Source organism: Podarcis vaucheri (genome assembly GCF_965113315.1).
Source record: "Podarcis vaucheri genome assembly, chromosome: 16".
In the NCBI taxonomy this organism is placed as follows: Eukaryota; Metazoa; Chordata; class Lepidosauria; order Squamata; family Lacertidae; genus Podarcis; species Podarcis vaucheri.
In genome coordinates, this window is record NC_138754.1 from 7,203,761 (window position 1) to 7,223,963 (window position 20,203).

General features: G+C 46.9%; 2 long non-coding RNA genes across 2 annotated transcripts in view; one reads left to right on the plus strand and one right to left on the minus strand.

Annotated features, from left to right (window-relative positions):
* LOC309520746 overlaps positions 1-20,203 on the plus strand; it is a 153,869-nt gene that overhangs the window by 115,239 nt on the left and 18,427 nt on the right. The window lies entirely within an intron of this gene.
* Positions 11,629-14,477, minus strand: LOC309520765. The gene is made up of 2 exons (XR_014214391.1): positions 14,343-14,477; positions 11,629-12,548 (listed from the first exon to the last, which is right to left on the minus strand). It is a non-coding gene; the product is annotated as an uncharacterized lncRNA (long non-coding RNA).

The following is a 20,203-nucleotide window of genomic DNA, read 5'->3' on the forward strand; positions in this document are numbered from 1 at the left end:
CCCAATTTTTTAAAATCAAAATCTCAAGGTTTCTGGGGTTTTCTTTTGAAAAAACAAGAAGTATTCTCATCTCCAATGTTCCTTGTATTTTTCTATTTATTAATTTTTTTAAAAATAATTTTTATTAACAAACCAATCAAATCACATTAATTCCAAATTACAGAGCCAAATTTTAAATTTCTGTTGGGGGTACCCATGTTTCGAGCTTCGGAAGAGATCCGATCATCTTATTGCTGCTGCTTTGATGTTCACAGTTCTGTCCAAATAATGTTCACAATTCTGTCCAATCCTCTCTTTGTGGTTTTCCTCATCTCTTCTTGTTGTTTTCATATATTTTTCCTTTCTCTTTGTGACCTCTGATAGTCTCCACAAGCGAGTTGAAAACAAGCATTTTTATAATCCTGTGTGGGTTTTTCCATTCATCCAAGCGTCATATTCAGACGGCAGATGCATTTCATCACTCCCATAGAAAAAACAATCTTACCGTCTGCTCATTAATCTTCGCAGGCCTGTCACTCCCTTCTCGATCTTCTCAGAGGGTTCTGCCAGCAGTCCAAAATAATAACAAAGCCATGGCTTCCTCCCCCTTGATCATCAATCCTGCAACAAAGCCTGCCAACATGGTGACTCTCTTTTTATAACTGCATCATTCCAAAAGCCTTTCATTCTTTTCCAGATCTCCATAAGCCAAGCCATTGGTTAGTAATTCATTTCCACACCATTCTTAATCATCCCGCTTGTAGTCAACTGTGCAACGGTTCTTCTTGGGGAGGGATTTATACTTCTTGGGGAGGGTCCTAATTCTTATATTAAACTTTTCATCTGAAATTTCTACGCTTCAGATATATCCCTGCATTGTTGTTTCTTATTTTTATATGTAAAAGAGACTCCCTTCAGGAATTCCCATCTATATGGAATTTGCTTATTTCTTAGAGCATCTGTCAAAAAATTGGAATTAGCTTGGTTTTTTTAGCAGTTGGAAAGGAATTTATTTTAGATTAATTTTATTTTTCTCTCCTATCTGTAATCTATTCTGATAGTTCATTTGTAATATTTGGTCTCTGATTTGGCGTAAATTAAAAATTACCAGACAGTCTCCTGGTAACTTTTTTTCACCTTTGCAAAGCTTGATTTAATTCAGAAGATTTAATCAAATGAGTTTTCCATCAGTTCTTCCTGTACCTCTATCTAATTAGACAACTCCTTAATCAATTTGGACCTTATATCTTCCTCTGGTTCTACTGAAATTCATCTAAGACAGAGAATCATTTCCTTCTGACACATTTCCAAAACCGCAATTGCATCGCAGGCTGCTTCCTCGGAGACATTAGCCTCCGCCACCTCCTCTTTAATTTTTCCTGGTCTTTTCTCAATTCCAACCCTTCTGCCTTAACCCTCTTTGTTTTTCTTCCTCTAATCCCTGTGTCTTGCATTTTAGCTCCTGTACTGTTAGTCCCCGTGCCGTAGTGTTCCCATCCAAATTATCATTGCTGACACAAAGCGTGTTCTCCCTAGCAGAGAGCACGTGTTGCGGTTGGGAACAGGCCACCCTCCTGTGACTAGGCAAATTTAGTGAATCTTGGCCACTTAAACGGTTAAATTGGGTTGCTGGGTGTTTTTGAGTGTTACCATTTCAGAGGAGGGGTCAGAGTCTATATATACAGGGGCCAGACTTTGGCACGGCCTCTTGGCCGTTTTTTCCTCGGATCACGGATCAAGGAGCAGCCAGCGCTTGAGCCGGTTGTATTTGCTAATTTATTTCATATTCTTCTAGCCGCTTTGACCTCCTCTCTCTCCTTCACCCTCCCCTTCTTTGTATTCTTTCCGTCCCCACTTTCTTTACTCTTATTTCCTTGTGTTGGGCCCTGGGTTTGTATTTTCCGAATTTTATCTCGAGCTACCCCTGATTGCACAGAGGCTGAGGGTGGGGACCCCCCCCCAGCCCGGGGGAGGCCTTGCCTCCCCGGCAACGCGGTTTTCAAAGGGGCCCTGGTTCTTCTGGGGGTGGGAAGGATTGGGGCCATTTGCTAGGCCCTGGGAACCCACGGTCCATTGCCTGAATCAGGGCTTAGTTGCCACGGAGCGCGGCTGGGTCCCTTCCCCCTTACACCCCCCCATCGGCGCACTCCCGGACGGAGCCCGGGCCCCGGGACACGGCGCGACGGCGGCGGCGACCGCCGGAGTGACCCGCCCCCCCCACGAGCGAGCGAGGGTCCAGGGAGTTTAAAAAGGGCTTACCTGGTCGCTCCGGTGTGTGGGAGTGGAAGCGGCACCGGCCCCGGGTTGGCAGCGGCCGCTGCAGCGCTCCCGCTTTCTGGCGCTATTGCCGAAAAAATAAAATAAATAAATAAGGAGGCGCTGTGGCCGCCCGCTTTCGCCTGGGCTCTGGGGCGTTTTTCTGGGGCGGCGTCGCTGCCCGCCGTCGCGGCGGTTGGTGCGGGGCCCGCGCAGGCCTCCGAGGCCTTGGCGCGGCCTGCTTTTGTTTGTACGCGAGCCTGGCCGTATCGCCCTGGGCTCGCCGTTTTGAACGACGCGTGGGTCGGAGGGAGCGCTGGTGCTGCTTGCTGTTGCCGGCTGGCCCTCTTGTGGCCGCTGCGAGCTATTGCAGCCTGCTGGTGCTTGAGCTCCCCCAGTGGCTCAGTTGGTAATAGCATCTCCCTCTGGTTAAGTCAGCCAGGCAAGCTAGAGCCATCTGCTGGTTGGCCTGGGTATTGCACCTGTTTAATTTAATTTAATTTATTTTAATTTTGATTTTGCTTTATTTAGCCTGTTAGTTTAACCTGGCTGTTTGGGAGTTGGAAGTAATTATTACTTTAGCTCCTGTCATACGCAAGTGAGCCTACCACGGAGTGCCAGCCTACCTGCGGTGGCTTAGCCGGTTACTGCGCCTCCTCTAATTGCATTGCCACCAGCTAGTGCTCCCTGCTGGCCGGCCTGAGGGGGTGCACTGAGTGCATATTTCAAAGAAAACGCGTAAATAGATATTTTACTCGCTACTGGAATTTATTAAGTCATACAGTATTAGTAGTTTCCAATTAGGTACAAGTTTTCTTTATAGTTGCAGATAAAGTCAACAGTGGTGCTCTTGTTGGGAGGTAACTGACTGGCCATAGCCAGTTCCCCCTGACGCTCGTTGGCTTTGCTTGGCCGTCTTTGATTTGTGGGACCTTTTTTTTTTTTTTGACTGTCAACTTTGTTTCCAAAATAGTAGGTATGGCTCCAAAGAAAGCCACAGCCCGCCCTGGCTCATCTTCCACCGCAAAACGGCCTATTAGAGGCCCTTCCCAGAGGCTGCGCTCACCTGTTTTGAGACCGCCAATGGGGCGGGTGCAGTCCCTGGTGGCTAGCATGGCCGGTGATCCAGCTGCCTTGTCTCGTTTCGCAGAGCAAATGGACGGTTTTCTGCAACAATGTTCCAGTCAGCCGTCAACATCGGCAGGGATGCCTCATCCGGTGGGGGCGTCGTCTCCGGCATCGTCGTTAACTAGCGAGAATGGGAGAGAAGGGTTGTTAACTGGGACTGTCGGAAGTGACCCTCAGTTAACCCGGCCCCGTAACTTACCCGCTGCTCGTGGCCGCACGCGGAGGTCAACTTATTCATCCAGAGGGGCCTCAGGAAGAGGGAACCTTTCGTCATCTTCTGCACGTAGAGGCAGGATTGCCCAGCCCCCTGCCGAAGTGGCGTCCGGTTCTGGTCTCTCACGTGTTGTTTCTTCTCCACCGGCCTCAGGTCTAGCTCAGCCGAATCCCGATTCTGAGTCTTCTGTTGAAGACAGTTTACCAGTTCCTGCCAGAAGGTCTTCAGGTGGAAAACGTCACAGCAAGGGGTCTTCCCGGAGGCACGCCGGACGGAGGAGGGACGACACATCTTCCTCTTATTCTGCTCCACTTGTAGCGCAGGATCCGGGTGCTTCTCAGCCAAATTCTGACTCGGCTTCTTCTATGGAAGATAGTTTACCAGTCCCGGCCAAGAGATCCTTGGGGGGAAAGCGTCACCGCAGAAGGTCTTCTCGAAAACATGCCAAGCGTAGAAGGGCGGACTCTTCTTCATCATATACGGGTACGTCATCTAGCTCTGATGATGAGGCTGATAAATCTATGGAACTTTATTGGGGTTTTGGCGAGACGGCTTCAGGGCTCCCGAGGTGGGCCTGGGAACGGAGGGCAAATACGCACTGTGCTAAGTATGGGGCCGTTCAAGAGTGCAGGGATGGCGTACTAGTACCTGACACTAAGGTCTCTACCAACTCGGCCAGGGACATTATTCCTGGTTCACACTTGGCTACAAAGCTTAGGTCTAGGATATTGAATGGCCGTTACGTTGACATTTTCAAATTGGCCCCGCCGTCAGAGGATCAGATGAAAGGGCCTTCTTCCAAGAAGCGCCCTGGTGCCGCCATTGGAGACAGGACATTCGAGCATTGGCTCGATTGTTTTCAAGTCTTCGCTGGTGTTGTTGTGGCAGCCTATCCTCGGAGGTCTCTTCACTTGTTTGTTTACTTATCCATTGTTCGCTCTGCCTTCACCAAAGCTGGTGAAAAGGCTGCGATCAAATACGATGAGAACTTCAGGCGCCGAGCGGCAAAAATTCCTACGGCCCGTTGGGATCGTAGGGATCTCGATGTTTGGACCACCCACGTGGCCCCACTCATCGATAAGAAAGCTCCAGAACAGCAGAAATTCAAACCAGCGGCCTTTAGAACTAGCCGCCGGCTCCTATGCTGGGACTTTAACAAGGGTTCCTGTCAGCGGCAGGGGTGCAGATTTGCCCATGTATGCGAGAGGTGCAATGGTTCGCATGCTGCCTCTTCTTGTTTTGGTGGTCGCCGGCCCTTTCGGGGTGGCAGAGGGGGTTCTCAGCAAACCCAAAAAACCAACCCCCTCCCCTGCTACTTCAGCAGCAGGGAAATAACGCATTGACCTCCTTGGCATACACCCCGGTTCGCTTGCAGCCCCTGCAATTATGGCTGCAGTCTTACCCCAATAGGGAGGCTGCGGTCTATCTGAACAATGGTTTTTCCGTAGGCTTTCGGATTCCTGTAGCCATGCCTCCCGTGGCACAGAATCCCGCTAATCAAAAGTCAATTCGCGAACTGCCTCAGGTTGCTCGTAAGAAGATTGCGAAAGAGGTAGCCATGCAGCGTATGGCTGGCCCTTTTGATAATCCCCCCTTTCATAATTTGCATGTATCCCCATTGGGTATCGTGCCAAAAAAGGCCCCTGGTGAATTTCGTTTAATTCATAATTTATCACATCCCTCGGGCACGTCAGTCAATGACGTTATTCCGTCGGAGCTCTGCTCCGTGAGGTATGCTTCTCTTGATCAAGCGATCAAGATGATCAGGAAGTTTGGCCGTGCAGCCTTATTGGCAAAATGCGATATCGAATCAGCTTTTCGCCTTTTGCCAATTCACCCGGAGGATTTTTGGCTGCTTGGTTTTAAATTTGAGGGCAGTTATTACTTTGACAAGGCAATGCCTATGGGATGTTCTGTTGCATGTGCCGCTTTTGAAGCATTTAGTACCTTTCTGGAGTGGGCCCTAAAATTTAAAACAGGTTTGGGCGGAGTCACCCATTATTTGGATGATTTTTTATTGGCCTCGGCGAGTGATACCGGCGATTGCGCGGTGTTGCTGCAGGCTTTTGCTGACCTTACACAGGAATTGGGGGTTCCGCTCGCCGCTGACAAGACGGAGGGTCCTGCAACCCAGCTTACTTACCTAGGTATCCTTTTGGATACAGTGGCTCAAACTTCCAGCTTGCCTGGGGACAAGTTGGTCGCCCTCAGGAAGATCATTGAGGAGCTGCTTCCTTTAAGAAAAGTGTCGCTTAGGCAACTCCAGTCACTTTTGGGGCATCTGAATTTCGCTTGCAGAGTGGTGGCTCCCGGGCGCCCCTTCTGTTCACGCCTGGCGCGTCTCACAGTAGGGTTGAAGGCACCGCATCATCGGGTTCGCCTCTCTAGTGGGGTGCGTGCTGATCTTCGCATCTGGCTCGAATTCCTGGAGGAATTCAATGGGGTGTCATTATGGCAAGACACTTTGAACTTGCATAATGATTTCCAGGTCCATTCCGATGCTGCAGGTTCATTGGGGTTCGGTCTTTATTGGAAAGGTCGATGGTGCGCTCAGCGTTGGCCGGCTGGGTGGCGGGGAAGTGCGATTACGCGTGACCTAACTTTTCTCGAGTTTTTTCCAATTGCAGTGGCAGTGCACTTGTGGGTCGAGGAGTTCAGGAACCGTCGTGTCTGCTTCTGGACCGATAACCAGGCGGTGGTGACTGTGCTGGCCAAACTGTCATCTCGCTCACCCAGGGTGTCTCCCCTTTTGCGGGCATTTGTACTGCATTGCTTACGTTGTAATATAGTTTTTTCTGCACGTTTTATTCCTGGGGTGTCTAACGAAATTGCTGATGCTCTGTCCCGTTTTCAGATGGAGCGGTTCAGACTTCTGGTTCCAGAGGCGCGGATTCGTCCGGAATATTTCCCGGATCATCTCTGGAACCTTGGCAGCAATTAGTTTTTCAGGGAGTAGCGGCATCGGTTTCCCCTTCTACCCTGAGATCCTACGGAAAAGCTTGGGCTGATTTTCTGGCATTTCTGCGCCAGTCAGCCAGGGGAATAGTTGGGGCCCCACCCACCTCCTCGCAGGTGCTACAATATTTGGCCCATTTATTCAAGATGGGGCGTGCGGGCAAGACTCTTAGGATGCAGGCAGCTGCTATAGCATTTTTCTGTAAGACATATTTTGACAAAGATCCTTGTGCGAAGTTTGTGGTTCGCAAAGCCCTTGAGGGATGGGGTCGACTTTGTCCTTCTCGGCCACCTAACCGACGCCCCATCTCTTTTGAATTGTTGAGCAAGATGCGCAAAAAGCTGCGGGTGGTGTGTTGGTCTGATTACGAGGCCCGCCTGTTTTCGGCTGCCTTCTCAATTGCCTTTTTTGGAGCGTTGAGAGTGGGTGAATTAGTGGTGGAGGACCACGGAGATGGTCGCTCCAGGGGCCTTCTACTCCAGGATGTGCGACTATCCCCTGCGGAAGTGGGTATTATGATTAGGCATTCAAAAACGGATCAAAGGGGTAAGGGGGCCCTCATTCGGCTCCCTGCCACTGGGGCGACAGGCCCTTGCCCAGTAAAGGATGTTAACAAGTATCTAGTGGTGCGGGCCCAAGGGGATGGGCCGCTGCTTCTACACGAGAATGGGTCACCCCTTACAAGGCACCAGTTCGCAGGGGTGATGCGTAAGGTTATTCGGGCCTGTGGCGGAGTGGCTTCTGATTTTGCCCCCCATTCCTTCAGGATAGGGGCTGCCACGACTGCAGCTCATTGGGGTTTGTCAGCTGCTAGAATTCAGGATTTAGGTCGCTGGAAGTCGAATGCGTTCAGGGGATACGTTCGCTAACCAGTTAGTGTCTGATACTTTTTGTGGTTTATTTTATCCCAGGTTTGTCAGCTGTACGCATCTGGATGGTGGGGCACAGCATCATCCATTGGGCTGGTGTCGCAGCACGGCAGTCCGGATTGGGTCCAGGTCTCGGCCTTCCTTCACATGTTCAAGTGTCCTGGCTGTCCAGACGAGGAATGCGGTGGTCGGAGTTTTTACCACGAATTCGAAGGCAGTTGCTCCTGGAAGGGCCGCCAGAGGCTATTGTGGTACAGCTGGGAGAGAATGACCTGGTTGCCATGGACTGCTTCTCTTTACGTGCTGCAATTTTGGCTGACCTGGAGACGCTGCGGGCAATGGTGCCCACAGCCAAGTTATTTTGGTCTAAGCTTTTGCAACGACGTGTTTGGTTGGGAAGTCGTTGCCCGGTGGCCACGGAAAGGGCCAGGAAGCGCATCAATGCGGCAGTTTCTAAAAGGATTGTGGAGCTGGGTGGGGAGGTGATTTTTCACCATGAAATCTCCTATCCTGCGGCAGCTCTCTTTAGAGCTGATGGTGTGCACCTTTCTGCTTCTGGGAATGAGGCTTGGTTAGGTGCGGTGGTGGCCAAGCTGAGGGCTTGGCTGGGGCTGTGAGTGGTTTGGCGGTGAGCTGAGGGCTCTATGGCGGTTAGGCACTGGTTAAATTGGTGCTTGGAGGGGTAAGTGCCTACCCCTCCAAATGATGCGAATGGGAATTTCCGTTAAAGGAAATCCAGGGGCTTGCCATTCTTTCGTCCTTGTCCCCGGAGTCGGACTTGGGCCGTGCAAGCCCCACCGGAACATGAGGGTGAGAAATAATGGTCTGGTTCCCGGCTTTATTTCACCCAATACTTGTTTCCCACGCTGGCTTCCGCCGGTGTCCGGAAGGCCAGCTCTGTCCCTGAGGGCAAGGACAAGTAGTCATAACCAGTGCCTAAGCAACCACTCACATTTTTTGTATTTGAATAAAGTTGTGGCCAAAATTATGCCAAAAACCTTAAACAAAATTGATGTGTGAAGTGTGAATTATTGGGGGGCTACTGTGACTCAACACGCAAAGCGTGTTCTCCCTAGCAGAGAGCACGTGTTGCGGTTGGGAACAGGCCACCCTCCTGTGACTAGGCAAATTTAGTGAATCTTGGCCACTTAAACGGTTAAATTGGGTTGCTGGGTGTTTTTGAGTGTTACCATTTCGGAGGAGGGGTCAGAGTCTATATATACAGGGGCCAGACTTTGGCACGGCCTCTTGGCCGTTTTTTCCTCGGATCACCCGCCCTCCCGCCCTTTTATAGGGTGGTTTTTTGTTTTGTTCGCTTGACCTTGCTATTGCCTGTCATGGGGTCGTCCGCCTTGGTGCGGGGGCCTAGTAGGAATTTTGCCATCTGGCTGATTGGCTGGTGCCAGTTGGTTTTTGCCTACTACGTAGCAAATCGTCACAACTTGTAAGGTTGGCGGTTAGGCACTGGTTAAATTGGTGCTTGGAGGGGTAAGTGCCTACCCCTCCAAATGATGCGAATGGGAATTTCCGTTAAAGGAAATCCAGGGGCTTGCCATTCTTTCGTCCTTGTCCCCGGAGTCGGACTTGGGCCGTGCAAGCCCCACCGGAACATGAGGGTGAGAAATAATGGTCTGGTTCCCGGCTTTATTTCTCACCCAATACTTGTTTCCCACGCTGGCTTCCGCCGGTGTCCGGAAGGCCAGCTCTGTCCCTGAGGGCAAGGACAAGTAGTCATAACCAGTGCCTAAGCAACCACTCACATTTTTTGTATTTGAATAAAGTTGTGGCCAAAATTATGCCAAAAACCTTAAACAAAATTGATGTGTGAAGTGTGAATTATTGGGGGGCTACTGTGACTCAACACGCAACTCAGATTCCTTTTGTGGGTTGACTCTTTTTGTTATGTACTGAAATTCTCACCCTGGGCCAGCAGGGGGATACCGTAGAATCTTATGCAAATGAAGGATCCAAAGTGACGTTCAGTGATTGGATAGTTTTAGAAAGTTGCTAGAGTAACGTTTTACTGGAGCTCTATAGATGCAGGCTGACTGAGCCCTTCAGCTCAGTTCTCTTCTGGCCTCTGAATAAAAAAAGAGCTGTTGCAATAATCGCTGTGTTGATTGATATGTTCACCCACAACTTAACACTTTTTCCTCCTCCTCTTTCACTTGCCCTCACAAATGCCCCCCTACTTATCTCTAAACCATCTGGGGGGTTTTGTTTTTTGCCTGTATACCTTCACGATGCCCCAGTCCCCCCAGAAAAGTTATTCTTGACAGGATCCAGCCAGAATGCTTTAAAATGCTGCCCTTACTTACAGAGGACAGTTTCAGCATCCTTATTTACCACACTGGGTCCCTCTCCTCAGCTATGTGTGGTGTCCTAGCTGCTGAGCAAAGCAGGGAGTGACAGCAAACGTCAGAACCTCTTCACAGTCTTGTTGCAAATCTTTGAAATACATGTTTAAGGACCCTCTGATGTTGCACTGTAAGGTCTGATGGCGCTGAGAGAGGCTGGCTAAACATGAAATGATGATCACTCCTCTGTGTCATGTACTTCACTAGGCACCCAGTTAAAAGCGCTCATCATAGAACAATGTCCCCAGGCAGAATGTGCAACTCTCTCTGGGCTTCTTCCAATCATTCCTGGCTGAATGAAGTGCACTTTCAGGTTTGGAATGTACATCTGACACACGCATAGAGAACTGGCATTTTCCCTTTCTCTGGGGTGCATTGAATCTTTCCCTAGCCATGTTCTAGGTCTGCGGGAGAGGTAGCGAGGCGGAAAGAGCACACCGTCTTTTCACTTTATTTCTATTCAAGTATTGTATGCCCTTGACCAAAGAACAGTGCACTCCTATCTGGGATGGCCATCCTCTTTCACCGAGCATGCAGCTTTGAGTATGTGTGTGTGTGTGTGTGTGAGAGAGAGAGAGAGAGAGAGAGAGTGTGCTTATTTTCACCCCCTTCCATTGCGAGAATCTCCTGATATGATGTTTTCAGAGAGGAGGGGAGGAAACTGCTTTTTGCTTCTTCCTCTCCAACCTGACTCTGTGGGGAGTCTGAGTGTTATCTATGTAGAGATTACATGGCTGAGTGGGAGCTGTAACACTCATTCAGGCCAGTAGCGCTTGAGTTTTAGCTTGCAGTAGCTATTAGAAATAAAAGAAGTTATGCTTCACAGCTTTCTTCCGTGTTGTTTATACTCTGCTGAGTTTGGTGCTCACAACTCACAGTTGTGGGTCCAGTTCACTTAGACCTGATTTCCAGGAGTGGAAGGTCTCTAGAAGTGCTCCAGTCTCCTAGCCCAGTCATGGCAGATCCAGTTGTACAGGCCAGTCATTGGCATCGGCTCAAAAGTGTACTGACAGGGGGGTGCACATTGACCGATGAGGGAGGGAGGGGACACTTGCTCAGTGGCGTAGCGTGGGGGGTGCAGGGGGGCCTGCCGCACTGGGTGCAACATCTGGGGGGCGCGCTCGCACTCGCAGCTCTCTGCCCCTACCTGGCTCACTCACTCTCTCTCTCTTATTGCAGTGCTGGCTGTGCGAATCCAATCCGAGCCGCTGGGTCGCCGCCCACTGTGGAGGGGGCGGTGCCAGGCGTGCGGTGCAGAGAGAGAGCGAGGGACTATCTGGGGGAGGGACAGTGCAGTGGCCACCCAGCGCAGCGCTGAGCGCGGGAGAGAACCACAGCAGACCAGCCCAGGCAGCAGCAAGAAGAAGCTGGCAGCGGCGGCAGGTTAGGGGTTAGGGGGCACAAATTAATTGCCTTGCCCTGGGTTAGGTGGTGCAAATTACTTGCCTTGCCCCCGGTGCTGACACCCCACGCTACGCCGCTGCATTTGCCTAGCTTGCCAGATCACCCGAATCAACCCTGGCAATCAATGGGACAATGGATGTCGCAGGCAGATTGAACTCACATCCAAATATATAAAATCATAACTACCTAAAACTTATTGCAGTGGTGTTTGCTGCTGCTGAAATAACTAACTATGCCATGATGTTCCCTACATTTCTGATTTGTATTATTACATGTGAGGACCCTTTTTATTCTATATATGGGGGCTGTTCTTTTTAGATGTAGTGCTGTAGCCAGCTACGTTCTACTCAGTGTAGACCTATTGGAAATAATGTATCTAAGATAGAAATGCCCCCCACCCATGCCTAGGAGTGAAACCTAGGAATGAGTAAAAGAAATGTAAAATGAACAGAACCAAAAATATAATTAAGATGCAGATAGATAGTGTTTATTGTAGTGGAAAGAGGAGATCATGAAAGCATTTCTTAGGTGAGCGGCTTCAAATAGGTCAACAATCCTTTCAGCCACAAAAGAGTTAAATGACAAAGTGACAGATGAATTTATAATTGACACAAGGCAAAGGTACACAGGGGAAGGAAGAGATTCTCAGGGAACTGGAAGCATCAGAACTCTTGTCGGCCTGAAGCATATTCAGAGTGCCCTCAGAGAGTGATAGAAAGGAAACAGAAAGGATGGGCTAAAGAGAGATAGAAGGAAAGCTGAAAGAAGCATTGATCAGGGATGTGTAGGCAAGAGTGTCAGAGATGCTGAGCAACCTTTTGATCCAATCCATTCTGGTTTGTCTGGATGGTGGAGGCTCAGCATTCCTGACACCATACAATCATAGAATTGTCGAGTTGGATGGGACCACAAGGGCCATCAAGTCCAACCCTCTGCAATGCAGGAATCTCAACTACAGCATCCATGACAAATGGCCATTAGACGTTGATCCATGGTGTGCATTTCAGGTACCATTCCCCACCCCCCCGTTCCTGTGGGGGATCACAATCCCATTCGAAAGAGAGACAAGCTCATCTTCGTCTCAGTATAGGAACTGTCGCTGCATGAGAAGGGAGATTGTAAGCAAAAGAATTTGGGTGCATCTGTGAAGGCAGATGCATTGCTGATGAAGGAGCATGCATGCTAGCCTGAGTTATCTGGGCAGGAGTGAGACTAGGAAGAGCTGTGTTTGTTCCCTGTTTCATAACATCAATCTCCATCTCCACCCAAAATGTCATCGGCGTAAGTGTTCCGTCGGCTGCCTCTGTTAATACTTCAATAGGCATGCTGCATTTCATAATGGGTGTCATTACAGCTGTAGTCATCGTAGAACAACTGGTGTGAATCTGGAAAAAATAACATGAAAGTTTTTAAGGTGGTGTACACTAATGTCTACTCGGATTCTGTTTAATTACAAATTTTGCATCAATAAATACTATGAGCAATCTTTTCTGAAAGTGGTGTCCAGTTACATCACAGTAAATAGTAAAATATAACAAGCAGATAGATTTTTAGCAAGGCGATATACAGGCACAAAAAACCCAAAAAAACCCATCATCCTCCCAGCTTTTCCTCCCTTTTTGTGGGGAGAATGAGGTCTTCGTTCCTCACACACCTGTATAGCAACAGCATGAGGCGAGTCAAAACTACAAATTTGAGGAGGGGGGTATACAAGTTCAAAGAGTGACCTTAGGTGGTCCTTGGTTACTTTGTTAAAGGCTTAGTCAGATAAAAAAACTCTCCTGTACAGTCATACCTCAGAAGTCGAACAGAATCCATTCCAGAAGTCCGTTCAACCTCAGAAACATTCAGAAACCAAAGCGCATCTTCTGATGGAATGCAGGAAGCTCCTGCAGCCAATCGGAAGCCACAGAAGCCTCATTGGATGTTCGGCTTCCAAAAATAGTTCACAAACTGGGACAGTCAGTTCCAGGTTTGCGGCGTTCGGGAACCAAAGCGTTTGAGAACTATGCTCTTCGAAAACCAAAGTACAACTGTATAACCCTTAGTATGTGAATAGAGTTAATCCTGATTCCTCGTAATGCACTTTGTGTCCCTGGATTAGACAATCCACTCAGGCTAAAACAAATCCATTACACTATTCCAGCTATGTAAGTATTTTCATGTTTCCACTGCGATTCACACCGAATCTATGAGGCAAATGTGAAAGTCTGCAACTTTCTAATTACCCTGCTCCTCAAAAATAAAATAAAAAAATTTCTAGTAGCACCTTAGAGACCATCTAAGTTTGTTCTGGTTATAAGCTTTTGTGTGCATGCACACTTCTTCAGATACTCTGAAACAAAAGTCACCACAGCTTAACAGTGTCTTCGAAAAATTTTACACATCACTCGGCAAGACAGGCAAACTAATATCAGTGTACTGGAAGAAGCAAAGAACACCAGTGTTGAAGCAATGATTCTTCAACATCAACTTCATTGGACTGGTCGTGTTGTGCGGATGCCTGATGATCCTCTTCCAAAGCAACTACTGTACTCTGAACTTAAAAATGGAAATGGAAAGTGTAATGCTGGTGGTCAACAAAAGACGTTTATAGTCTGTCTAAAGGCAAATCTTAAAAAAGTAGTATAAACACTGACAACTGGCCTGTGAGTGCTCCAGTTGGAGAACAGCCTTTGCCAAAGGTGTCATGGGCTCTGAAGACACTCAACTCAGGACTCAAGGGAGAAACGTGCTATGAGGAAGGCACCCTTGGGAAATCCACACCGTGATCAAATCCTGCCCAGAAACCAATGTCCCCACTGTGGAAGGATGTGTGGATCCAGAATTGGCCTCCACAGTCACTTAGGGACTCATTATTAAAACCATGTTTATGGAAGACAATCTTACAAGGTTATGAGTGTTTACCGAAGAATAATGGAGATATATAGGGTGGACATTTCTCAGGAAGGTAGTAGGAGATGGGTGATTGACTCAATTGGTATGGTAAACATATTGACGGCTGTTAATGACGGCAATAAGTCCCTCAGGAAAAAGCAGGGGTAGTATGCAGATGACAAAAAAATAGCTTTAGCTGCTCCTTAAGTTTTCAAAACACAATCCCTAGTGAATCTCCTCCAGAGTCACAGAATGCCTCTGTGCCCTTTTCCTATTAAAGCTTTGATTTAAAGACAACTTACCAAGAGCTGGATAGGCTGAGCAACCGAAGTCAAGGGAAGCTGGAAGACTCTGGTGAGGAAGACAGAAATGTCTGGAGCATTTATACCGTTTGCTTTTGGCTTCCACGCCTTGAGTCAGCATTGCTCTTTCCTAATGGGCACTTGGCACAAATGCCTAGAAATCTCACAAACATTTTTCTTTCAATGATTAACCCCACGGGGGAAGAGTGTAATCTCATTCAAGAGTTCATATTTCATTATAGATTATTATAGTCCCAGGTTGGATGCCTTTGTTGGAAGCACATATCCTTAATTATTAATGGCACCTTGTCTCAACCCTTATGTTATTTGATTACACAAAAGGACGCAAATATGGGTCACACCCAGTGTTAATTTTCTGGGGGGACGCAGGGGAACAGCCCCCCCTATACAGTTTGTGTTTAAGGTCTACGTTTGGCCTCATTGAGGGGCAGTATTTAAATATGATTAGGAAAACCAGAGTAGCTCTTGACATTGTTTTAGGGGGAAAAGCACTGGTGACACCCATTTTTTTCAGATTTTAAAATGCCCAGTTTTTTAATCATAATCTCAATGTTTCTGGGGTTTCATTTCCAAAAACAATACGTATTCTCATCTGCAATGTTCCTTGTATTTTCCTTGATATATGCCTCTCTGGATATCTGCTAATGGTTAGCCTGGTATACGTTTTCCATATAAATTATTTCTAAGAGATCATAATTACACACACACAGTAACAGTTACAAAGAAGATGGTAGATTTGTCCGTTCCTCTAGGTTTTCAATGTTCTTGTTAATATAGGCAGTTGGGATTTTTTATCTTGAATGTCTGAGAAAAAAGAAAAAGAAAGAGGCTTCTCTGATCATCTCCTTTATCTCCCAGCTCCCTCAAGAGCTAGTGGTAGTCCCCATCTCTCCCCAACAGCAACAAGAAGAAGAGACACTGAATACATATGCACATTGCGCAGACATGGAATTGGATAGCACTGTGCTGGCAGATACCAGGCGTTCCTCTGCAATGTTTGCCATGATTCAGCAATTATTTTGGCTCTGAAACAGTCATGAGAAAAACAATAATGCTACAAACTTATTAAAAATAACACAGAGCCTCCCACAATGAGTTAGAATGTAAAATGTACATGTAACTTGGTTCGGATTGGAAGGGAGCTTCTTGGAACAGATTCCATGGCAGTTTTGCAGGCTTCAGATTGCAGGCACGCTAATGAATGGATTACATTCAAAAAAGGATGGATGCAACGCTCATATCCTTTTTGCACTGTGACCCAATATGCTGAATAAAGAGACACATTCAGAAATACAGTAATAAACTCAAATCCACCATATTCTCTAACGGTGGTAACTGTTAATATAAAGGCCTTGGGCAGAATCCTTTAGTCTATCTTCTCTAAATGGGGGTGTAGCAGTGACTCACGCCCCCTTCTCTTTGTGAAGGTGATACTAGGGTTCCCTGTTAAAGGGATTGTTAGAGGGGAGGCTTTGGCCGTACGCCGAGAGGGCGTAATTGCTCTCCCCTGCGACGGTGGCGTAACTTCTTGAACATATGTTCTCCAGAGCCAGCCCATCCCCCCTCACTCTGGATAACCCTGATGTTCCCCACATCCCCGGCGGGGGACTGGGAGGGATTATCATCCAATGCCTGAGCCAAGGTCTACCCACATCTGAAACATAATAAAGTTGTGGCCAATTTTAATCCCATAGCACATTGTCTTGAGTTGTTATTCCACACGGGGGCCGCCTAGGGTTTTGGGGGACTCCGCCTGTCCACACAATGGCAATCCCCAACCTGTCTAACAACTCTTCCTCTTTCCTATCCACTTTGTCATTGCTGACACAACTCAGATTCCTTTTGTGGGTTGAGTCTTTTTCCTCCTCCTCTTCCACTTTCCCTCACAAATGTCCCCCTACTTATCTCTAAACCATCCTGGGTTTGTTTGTTTTTGCCTGTATACCTTCACGATGCCTGAGTCCCCCCAGAAATGTTCTTCTTGCCAGGATCCAGCCAGAATGCTCTAAAACGCTGCCCTTACTTACAGAGGACAGTCTCAGCATCCTTATTTACCACACTTCTGGCTCCCTCTCCTAAGCTGTGTGTGGTGTCTCAGCTGCTGAGCAAAGCAGGGAGTGACAGCAAACGTCAGGATTCTGCCCAAATGCCTAGAAAGCTCACAAAGTTTTTCTTTCAATAATTAAACCCATGGGGGAAGAGTGTAATCTCATTCATGTGTTTATATTTCACTATAGATTCTTATAGTCCCTGGCTGGATGGCTTTGTTGGAAGCACATATCCTTAATTACTAATGCCACCTTGTCTCAACCATTATATTATTTGATTATACAAATGAATGCAAATATGGGTCACATCCATTGTTTTCAGATTTCAAAATGCCCAATTTTTTAAAATCAAAATCTCAAGGTTTCTGGGGTTTTCTTTTGAAAAAACAAGAAGTATTCTCATCTCCAATGTTCCTTGTATTTTTCTATTTATTAATTTTTAAAAAAATAATTTTTATTAACAAACCAATCAAATCACATTAATTCCAAATTACAGAGACAAATTTTAAATTTCTGTTGGGGGTACCCATATTTCGAGCTTCGGAAGAGATCCGATCATGTTATTGCTGCTGCTTTCATGTTCACAGTTCTGTCCAAATAATGTTCACAATTCTGTCCAATCCTCTCTTTGTGGTTTTCGTCATCTCTTCTTGTTGTTTTCGTATATTTTTCCTTTCTCTTTGTGACCTCTGATACTCTCCACAAGCGAGTTGAAAACAAGCATTTTTATAATCCTGTGTGGGTTTTTCCATTCATCCAAGCGTCATATTCAGACGGCAGATGCATTTCATCACTCCCATAGAAAAAACAATCTTACCGTCTGCTCATTAATCTTCGCAGGCCTATCACTCCCTTCTTGATCTTCTCAGAGGGTTCTGCCAGCAGTCCAAAATAATAACAAAGCCATGGCTTCCTCCCCCTTGATCATCAATCCTGCAACAAAGCCTGCCAACATGGTGACTCTCTTTTTATAACTGCATCATTCCAAAAGCCTTTCATTCTTTTCCAGATCTCCATAAGCCAAGCCATTGGTTAGTAATTCATTTCCACACCATTCTTAATCATCCCGCTTGTAGTCAATTGTGCAACGGTTCTTCTTGGGGAGGGATTGTTAGGTAATCACATTGTATTTTTGATTTAAGCCATTTTCATTCCAAGTTAGTATTTTTAATGTGCCATTCTGGTTTAATTTAAGGAAAAATAATTATTTTTTTTTATTCCTGCTTTAATAATGTCTTTATTACTCTTCCTCTTCTTCCTCTTTATCAGTGCTATCCTCAGATAATTCCTCTGTCCCCCTTTCTGTTCCTGTCACGAGCATCCCTTTTCCTAATTCTTATATTAAATTTTTCATCTGAAATTTCTACGCTTCAGATATATCCCTGCATTGTTGTTTCCTATTTTTATATGTGAAAGAGACTCCCTTCAGGAATTTCCATCTATATGGAATTTGCTTATTTCTTAGAGCATCTGTCAAAAAATTGGAATTAGCTTGGGTTTTTTAGCAATTGGAAGGGAATTTATTTTAGATTAATTTTATTTTTCTCTCCTATCTGTAATCTATTCTGTTAGTTCGTTTGTAATATTTGGTCTCTGATTTGGCGTAAATTAAAAATTACCAGACAGTCTCCTGGTAACTTTTTTTCACCTTTGCAAAGCTTGATTTAATTCAGAAGATTTAATCAAATGAGTTTTCCATCAGTTCTTCCTGTACCTCTATCTAATTAGACAACTCCTTAATCAATTTGGACCTTATATCTTCCTCTGGTTCTACTGAAATTCATCTAAGACAGCGAATCATTTCCTTCTGACACATTTCCAAAACCGCAATCGCATCGCAGTCCGCTTCCTGGGAGACATTAGCCTCTGCCACCTCCTCTTTTATTTTTCCTGGCCTTTTCTCAATTCCAACCCTTCTGCCTGAACCCTCTTTGTTTTTCTTCCTCTAATCCCTGTGTCTTGGATTTTAGCTCCTGTACTGTTAGTCCCCGTGCCGTAGTGTTCCCATCCACATTGCCATTGCTGACACAACTCAGATTCCTTTTGTGGGTTGACTCTTTTTGTTATGTACTGAAATTCTCACCCTGGGCCAGCAGGGGGATACCGTAGAATATTATGCAAATGAAGGATCGAAAGTGACGTTCAGTGGTTGGATATTTTTAGAAAGTTGCTAGAGTAACGTTGTACTGGAGCTCTATATTTGCAGGCTGACTGAGCCCTTCAGCTCAGTTCTCTTCTGGCCTCTGAATAAAAAAAGAGCTGTTTCAATAATCGCTGTGTCGTTTGATATGTTCACCCACAACTTAACACTTTTTCCTCCTCCTCTTCCACTTGCCCTCACAAATGCCCCCCTACTTATCTCTAAACCATCCTGGGGTTTTGTTTTTTGTCTGTATACCTGCATCATGCCCCAGTCCCCCCAGAAAAGTTCTTCTTGATAGGATCCAACCAGAATGCTCTAAAATGCTGCCCTTACTTACAGAGGACAGTATCAACATCCTTATTTACCACACTGGCTCCCTCTCCTCAGCTATGTGTGGTGTCCTAGCTGCTGAGCAAAGAAGGGAGTGACAGCAAACGTCAGAACCTCTACACAGTCCTGTTGCAAATCTTTGAAATACATGTTTAAGGACCTTCTGATGTTGCACTGTAAGGTCTGATGGTGCTGAGAGAGGCTGGCAAAACATGAAATGAGGATCACTCCTCTGTGTCATGTACTTCACTAGGCACCCAGTTAAAAGCGCTCATCATAGAACAATGTCCCCAGGCAGAATGTGCAACTCTCTCTGGGCTTCTTCCAATCATTCCTGGCTGAATGAAGTGCACTTTCAGGTTTGGAATGTACATCTGACACACGCATAGAGAACTGGCATTTTTCCCTTTCTCTGGGGTGCATTGAATCTTTCCCTAGCCATGTTCTAGGTCTGCGGGAGAGGTAGCGAGGCGGAAAGAGCACACCGTCTTTTCACTTTATTTCTATTCAAGTATTGTATGCCCTTGACCAAAGAACAGTGCACTCCTATCTGGGATGGCCATCCTCTTTCACCGAGCATGCAGCTTTGAGTGTGTGTGTGTGTGTGTGTGTGTGTGTGGTTATTTTCACCCCCTTCCATTGCGAGAATGTCCTGATATGATGTTTTCAGAGAGGAGGGGAGGAAACTGCTTTTTGCTTCTTCCTCTCCAACCTGACTCTGTGGGGAATCTGAGTGTTATCTATGTAGAGATTAGATGGCTGAGTGGGAGCTGTAACACTCATTCAAGCCAGTAGCGCTTGAGTTTTAGCTTGCAGTAGCTATTAGAAATAAAAGAAGTTATGCTTCACAGCTTTCTTCCGTGTTGTTTCTACTCTGCTGAGTTTGGTGCTCACAACTCACAGTTGTGGGTTCTGTTCACTTAGACCTACTTTCCAGGAGTGGAAGGTGTGTAGAAGTGCTCCAGTGTCCTAGCCCAGTCATGGCAGATCCAGTTGTACAGCCCAGTCATTGGCATCGGCTTAAAGGTATACTGACAGGGGGGTGCACATTGACCGATGAGGGAGGGAGGGGACACTTGCTCAGTGGCGTAGCGTGGGGGGCAGGGGGTGCTGCCGCACCGGGGCATCATCTGGGGGGGCGCGCTTGCACTCGCAGCTCTCTGCCCCTACCTGGCTCACTCACTCTCTCTCACTGCAGTGCTGGCTGTGCGAATCCAATCCGAGCCGCTGGGTCGCCGCCCACTGTGGAGGGGGTGGGTGCCAGGCGTGCGGTGCGGAGAGAGAGCGAGGGACTATCTGGGGGAGGGACAGTGCAGCGG